Source organism: Wolffia australiana, chromosome 8 (genome assembly GCF_029677425.1).
Source record: "Wolffia australiana isolate 7733 chromosome 8, ASM2967742v1".
Taxonomy (NCBI): domain Eukaryota; kingdom Viridiplantae; phylum Streptophyta; class Magnoliopsida; order Alismatales; family Araceae; genus Wolffia; species Wolffia australiana.
Window position 1 is genome coordinate 9,502,376 of NC_135842.1, and position 7,572 is coordinate 9,509,947.

The following is a 7,572-nucleotide window of genomic DNA, read 5'->3' on the forward strand; positions in this document are numbered from 1 at the left end:
GAGTTCTTGCAAAAAAATGATTCCTCGTTGATTCCTAATGCAAAACCGTGAGACGAAGTGAGGTAGATCAGATAGAGGGCAGAACACTTTTTTATTTTTGTTTATTCTTTGATATTTCCTGTCGATGGACATTTCAAACACCTCTCCCGACACGTTTGTACGTGCCCAATGCGTTGCAAACCTCTATGATGGTCGTTTGGACTTGGCTAGGAAGTCAGTTTGTGTATGATAGAAAAATCAGCTGCTTTGCCACTGATTGTGATGACCTGCCCAAGGTCCCGGCCATGTGGTGGATCTTGCGCAGCCCTATCTGCGCCGTCGCTCTTCCGATGGACGTTCCCCAAACTTTTACGTGTTTTTTTTTTACAACGATGTTCCTCAGTAATTTGTCCGGATCGTAATGAGATCTGGTATTTGTTTTTGTTAAGTTTGTGGTGTATATCCCTTCAAGTAGTCTTTCCGCGTGAAGGAGAAAGAGGAAAGATTTAATATTTGAAAGAATCTTTTTTTGACCCATGGGAAAGAGAAAGAGAAAGAGAAAAGGAACGGGGACGGCATGTTTAATGCACACTACGGGCATTGGAGGCGATAGTGACCTAGAAGAATGCAAACCAGAGCATCCCCCCCTAACGGGGATCAAATTTCTTTTTTTTTTTTCGCATTGTTTTATCTATCGAATTGATTAGATTCTTATTTGAATCAATAAATCATACTGAATGAAAAAACGATAGATTGAAGATGACATTGATTAAAGGTCATTACTGTTTGTCGGCACATTAACTGTCTGTCTGTGATCCGCGTGCCGCCCACTCACTTCGAGAGTAAACAAATAGCGGAGGACGCGGAGAACGCATTAAACAGACAGAAAATCTCTCCGTGTTATTTCATCGAACTCATGCTGTGTTTTTATAGTACATCGGTAAGAACAAGTCGAAACGGCTTCACAAATAAATTGGTACGCGACGCCCACTTGTACAATGCATTATTAATCCTAGCTAATACAGATTTCGAATCCACTGGCAAGGATTACAGCAAGGGAAAAAATGTTGAAAAAAGAACCAGTGCATAGCCACTTGGAAGGGCATTATTGTCATTTCTATGTTGACCCTCACACACTTGAGGTTTATTGACGTTGTGGAGGCATTATGGCCTGTCCTATATAATAGAAAGCATAATTAGGGATTGTAACATCCAGACCTAGCTGCTTACCTGGACATCCAGGTCCCTAAGCCTCTTAGGTAACTCCTTTTCATGCTAGAGTCATTGCATGGCCATCAGAGATAATCCACAGAGCAAGGTTGCATGTTTCCCTGTTATGACACCTTCAGGTACGCTCCTGATTCATCAAATGGTATCAGAGCCATGAGTTCTCCTCTAGTGATGTTGCTTCCATTCTTTAATAGTGTCAGCCTCCTTTCTAACAAAAATGTTACCATGTGGCCTTCTTTCAAACATCTAAAGGGAAAGCCACTAGGGATCCCCATTCATACACAGCCCAGTGGGCTATCCCATGAACAGGGGCCTTTTTAATTACGAACGAGCATGGTCCAATAGGGCTCACTCTCAGGCATGGCCCCAAGGAATCCTGCTTGAGCACAACAAATTAGCGCCCATGCTCGAACACAGCCTATTAGGGACCCTGCTAAAGTAGCTCCCTTAGGGATCCCACTCGAGCCTAGCCCACTAAGGCTAATGCTTGAGGATGGGCCATTAGGGAGACTATTCAATGAGGCCCATAAGGTCTCCAGCTAGATTGTTATATTCTAGATCCACTTGAGCACAACCTTTTACTCATCTTGATCTGCACACCCTCTTTTGCTACCTCAACTCCAAGGTGTTACCTGAATAGAAAGAATATCAAGTGGATAGTGATAGTGTTTGCTTAACTATTTGATTTTAGTTATAAATATATATACCCTTGATTATTTATTAATTAGGAATAAAAATATATCTAGAATTTACTGAATTCATGGGTTTATCATACTGACCCCACTTGATGCTCTTCAACCAAGTGGATTATTCTCTTTCTCAATAGATGTTTTCTAAAAATACACAAGGTGTGTAGTGAAATAATTGAGCCTAGAAAGAAACGAATATTTAAAACATCCCAGACCACGTTCAATCCCATGATTACATGCCAAAAATAAATTTGAAGGATGACCTATGATAAGGCGTGCCAATAAATTTCTTAAACAGGGGCAACAATTTTGGGTCTAGAGACAGATGACTTACCTCAAGAGATGGCAGGCTGCGATTTGGGGCACTAGCAGAATTATTATTGTCCATTCATTCTAGATTTCTCATATGAGAGACCTAAACGGTTAATTGAAGTCTATCCCTCCATCTTTTTATCTCATCCTGCTTCTTTCAGCACATTAATGGCAACCCGAGCACATTGATTTTTGGTGGTTTCTCTCTTTCACGTGTGTTTCATTTTTATATAGCAGTGATCCAAATCCATTAATCTGGAGTTTATATAGAAATAATACTGACTTGGACACTAAGTGGTGTGGCAAAAGGGTAAGTATGTTCAATCCACAAATTCACATGTTTTCTCTCATCTTTTTGGCTATGTATCCTTCTGAATAACATCTAGGGCCTTGAGCTTTACGGTTCATGAACCACATTCAGAAACTTATCATTAGCCATCCTCAATACTTGTTCATTAATTCTTTTTTTCATAAAACTATTTACCATTTCAATGCTTTTTCTTTATGTTTTGACCCTTAGCCTGTTCTAGGCAACTTATTGTACATATATTTAATCAATTCGCAATATAAAATGACTATTTTAATGCCCCATTTAATATTTTATTAATAGTCCCGTTGATTTAATGAGAAAGGGTTATTTAACTAGTGAATCTAATTTTTTTTTCATTTCCACATAGTTCTTAGTGCAGATTACATCAAAGGAATCATAGGTAGACCTACTTACTCATCATTCTTTGATTATTTTCTGATATAATGAATTCACAGTATACAATGTTAAAACCGTATGCAGTGTGATGCATTTGAACCATATTGTTGCAATTTCAACCTGCTTCAAATAATTTTGTTGATTTCCCTATAGCTTTAACTTAGGATTTTATGAAAGATATACTCATAGTTATCTTAAGTTTTATCATCAAAGTCATGATAAGATTTTTTAGCTCAAATTAGAAGCAATAGTCATGATGATTCCTCTGAGATAACGAATTACTAATAATATGTTTTATAAATAATCATTATAACAACTCATATGAATGTCTTACCTTAATTCACTTGTTTATAGGAAGGGCTGTTGCACAAAATGTACTTCTAAGTAATTTCCCCATAGATCCTATATCTATCTATATGAAGAAGAAATCATGTAATGAAAGGGAATCTTATTTGTACAAATGGTACTTTAAACTTGGAACCAGCATAAAGAAATTAACGATACTTCTTTATCTTTTGAGTTGTTCTGCTATGTGACTGGAGATATCCTTTGAATCAATAAATGTGAAACAAGTAATTTTTCAAAAGTTTTTTAGCGAAGTGTAAGTCTATGTGATTTATAGTGCACTGTATTTAACCAATGCAATAGTTCATAGGATTTATATTTACAAAATACGGGGATGAAAAAAAATAACTCTTACGCATTTTTATTCACATTTTTATAAACATGAATCATTTGAAAAATTATGATAAATATGCATTTTTTTTTCAAAACTGTGAAAAGAGTGAAGAGGGAACTCACATAAATTGTGCATCTTCCTTTATGTGCAGAAGTGATGATCATTACTTTACTGTGGCATAAGAGCATGTGTTTGAGCATGATTATGAAGGCTAGGCCAATGTGGATATGTAAAATTACATTTCCATTCATCAGGTAATTATGTTGATTTTCTAAGGATGTGGAACCAGATCTTGATTCAGTGATGGGATGGAAGAGAGAGAGAAGAGAAACAGCCAGCGTGGTCCAACTTCTAGATGATACAGAAGTTTGTAGATAAAAATTTGAGGTCATGTATACTTTTCTATCCAGTAAAAATTCATGTTCTATGGTCTATTATGCTAGGGGAAAATCCTCTAATCATCTATTCAATTCATCGACATCCCTATCTTGCTAGCACAAGAGGCTAATGAATATTATGTGGCTGTCAAGCCAAATCACACCACCATGTTTTATTTAAGTTCATTGAACAAAATAGTATGTTCATTATTATTCGAGTGTGGTGTTTATAATGACATCCATAAATACATGCAATGACCTCATGAATTATCATGAGATCATAATACAGTGATATTTTAACATTTATTATAGATATTCCTATTCAATGGATAGTCGAGATGGACATCAAATTAGTCAGATAGAATAGCACTAACAGATCTTACTTATACTATAAGTAAATCTGATACTATGGCTGATGGATGAACATTCAGTCAAGCACATCTAGACTCATCACCAGCCACATCGCGTAACCCGAGCCGACGTGAAGAACCTGAGTTTTTGCTACCAAGCTTGAGAGACTGCATGCGAGACGTTTCATTTCATGTACACATCTCCTTTTGGTTTTCTGGAGGCCTTCCACATGTGCGGCCCTCCCCACATCATTTTTTTTGGTTTTATCTTGTCGTTCCTTTTGACTACAGGGGGGCCCCTCATGCGCGTGTACGGGCCTCCCCCATTTGCATTTTGTGTTTTTTGTATGGGTTGTGGTTGGTTTTATTCTTGGTGGGGTAGGGATTTCCTTTGAACAACTTCATTAAGAGGGCCATTAGGGCACCCTAGGATTATTGACCGACCCTTCTTCCTCCTCCCTCAACGAGCAGATCGATCGAACATTCACTTGTGGAAACACATTGCTGGAATCCCTCGCTGGTGTTGACATTTGGCCCAGTGATTGCCTGTAAGCCCTATCCCTCTCTCTTGCAATCGACACTTGAGACTTGCCAGGAGAACCGTCGTCGTCACTCATAGTAATTACAGCGCCCGTCGCAAGATCAACTACGAACCAGCGATCTTCTTTGCGCACATCATTTGAAGTTTATCAAGAAGTCTGTGGCCCAATGGTGGGCCGTCAACAGGGGGGGTTCTCAACAGGAATACCCTTGTCACCAAGGTCAACACACCCTCAACGAACGCTACCAACTATTTTTTTCTTCCCCCCCCCCATTATCCATAGCCGTCGCTGCCAGCAATCCCCCGTCCGCGACAGAGTCAATCACAAATCAGTCTCACCTCTTCGCAGATGGTGCTTGGGGCTCGCTAGGAAGGGCATTGCTTCTTGTTGGGTCCTCAACCAGGAGTTTTCCTCCATGAGGTTACTTCACAGCTAGTGTTAACACAATCTCAGCTTCTCGTTGCACCTTCCAATTGTGCGATCAGACGTGTTACCTCTCGGCCACATCATCATTCCAGTCCTCTTCTATGTGGTCACAACTCGAGCGGTACTCCCCAGCCTTTGACCATGACCGACGCCTCCTCGACTCCGCTCTGTAGCAGGCCAAACCAGAACATACAATCATCCATCGCTTCCACTATAGACGGCAGTCTATGTGATTTTCTGTTCATCTCTCTATTGAGCAATTCACGGCTTACGACTGAGCCTCAGCCCAAGGTTCTATCCTCTCCTTCCCTCTTTACAGTATCATTACTTCTTTCAGTGATGGTCTTATATTGCTCCATTGCCACAAGAGAATTTATCCACGTAGTAAGATTAGCCACCAAATTAAAAATTAGGGATTTCTTCTTGGTGTCGAATCTGCTCGTTCTCGTCGACAGTGTGGACGCCCTTGGACGAAGATTATCCCCCATTCTGTCGGCCATCAAGCTGATCACGCGGATCATCAGAAGCTTGGCCATGCCACAAATCTTCCCTCTGTCATCATTTGGATTATGCCTTGGATCACCCAGATTCTGCCGTACTTCTCGTTGATTACAATCATACGCATCATTTCACCTCATTGCATTGCATTCGCGTCTGTAACTACCCCTGTGGTGTAACACTAGTCGCTCGATCCTGAAATATCGTACTATATCAATGGCTATTAGTGTGGTGACATTAAGGACAGATGGTGAGTACTCTTTGAAAAAAGAGTTCACTAAATTAATTTGAAGAATCCCTAATTTTTATTAGACCTTAAACGTAAATGTAATTGATTCATGTCATGATTGTATGAGTGATCTATTAACCTGAGAGACCAAGGACATCTCGTGGATGGACAACTACAATTTAGCTATGACTTACGAGCCTCAAATTGTGCGATTCAAACAAGTCATGGCTCAGATGTAGTAAGAAGCTTATGGAAATGATTGATTGCTCAAGACAAGACCGTTCTCCCTTAGTCTAAGAGGGTATTGACTCAAGAAAGGTGATTCAGCAGATCCCTGTCTAGGGTAGTGAGGATATTGGAGAAGGCGTTCTCCAATGATCCCCGTTACGCATCAATACTAATCGAATGACCGATTAGGGATTGAGATCAACCATACCCTATGTCAATCGAGAGTCGTGTAGCTGATAGATTATACATATATGGTATCCAATGACAGTAAAGGTTCCATGAGAGAGTTCAAACACTATTCAGTATCTTCTAGAGCAAAAGGTGTAGCTTGGCATCCCACGGGCTGGAAACTTACCTTATTGATTGGGTTAAATAAATCTTTAGTTAATTAACTAATATGTTGATATAGTTAATTTATAATGTTGGTGAATAATTATTATTGGGCCACTGAAGCTATTAACTAGAATGATACATGGACCTAGAGGCTCACACACATAAGATCATACGGGTATTGGTGAATATATTTTACTTTTTGGGGTTATTTGAGAAAAACTTGAGTAAAATATAAATAGGGGAAGAAGAAAGCATTTCAATCACCCACTCCAGCCAGAATTAAGAGTTCCCCCTCTCGCCACTCTGATCTCTTTCTCTAGTCAACCCAAAAGATTGTCTTCATGGTGAGAAGATCCTAGAGACTTTCAAGGAGAAATGAAGGAAAAGTGGAGATTCAAGTGCAACATGGTGGCATGGATACTTCTGGAGGTCGGGCACTTGAACAGCTTCAGAACAATCTTAGAGTGGAGAAAGTTAAGGGTGCAAAAAGTTCCCCATAAGGTACATGTGTTATATAATTTAATGATTGATATAAAATTGATAAATGCTTCCACATAAATGGAAAACCTTGTTTTCCATGATTGAACCAAGGCACAGAACCCAATAGAGGCATCAATAAGTCATTAGTTGTGTTGCAAAGTTCATTTCTAGTTACTTTGTTCTTTCCTTGAGATTATACTTCTTGTTAGTTTGAGGAAGCTTAGCTTAGAAACAATGTGGAGTCTACAATTTCTTCAAAGAACTGATTTAACCAAGAGCATTAATAACGGTTTGGATCACATCAAAACCATAAAAAGGTATCCATAAAAAAATGAAATTTTTGGTATTGTCATCTGTTGTATTATTATCAAATTCCAACACATTAATTTCTTAGTTTCTCTAAAATATTCTATTACTGCATAGAACTTTTTTTTATTGGGAAAAACACGGTGTCGGGTACGTCCAACCCTGCGGTTATCCTTGTAGACTGATCTAGCCGTGCCCTGGATGCCAA

The 7,572-nt window shown here is 39.1% G+C and overlaps 1 long non-coding RNA gene across 1 annotated transcript; it reads left to right on the forward strand.

The window, feature by feature from the left end:
* Positions 1 to 1,190: 1,190 nt before the first annotated feature.
* Positions 1,191 to 4,020, forward strand: LOC144706445 (uncharacterized). Its single transcript, XR_013582259.1, has 4 exons — positions 1,191 to 1,328; positions 2,197 to 2,320; positions 2,448 to 2,520; positions 3,747 to 4,020. It is a non-coding gene; the product is annotated as an uncharacterized LOC144706445 (long non-coding RNA).
* Positions 4,021 to 7,572: the final 3,552 nt, after the last annotated feature.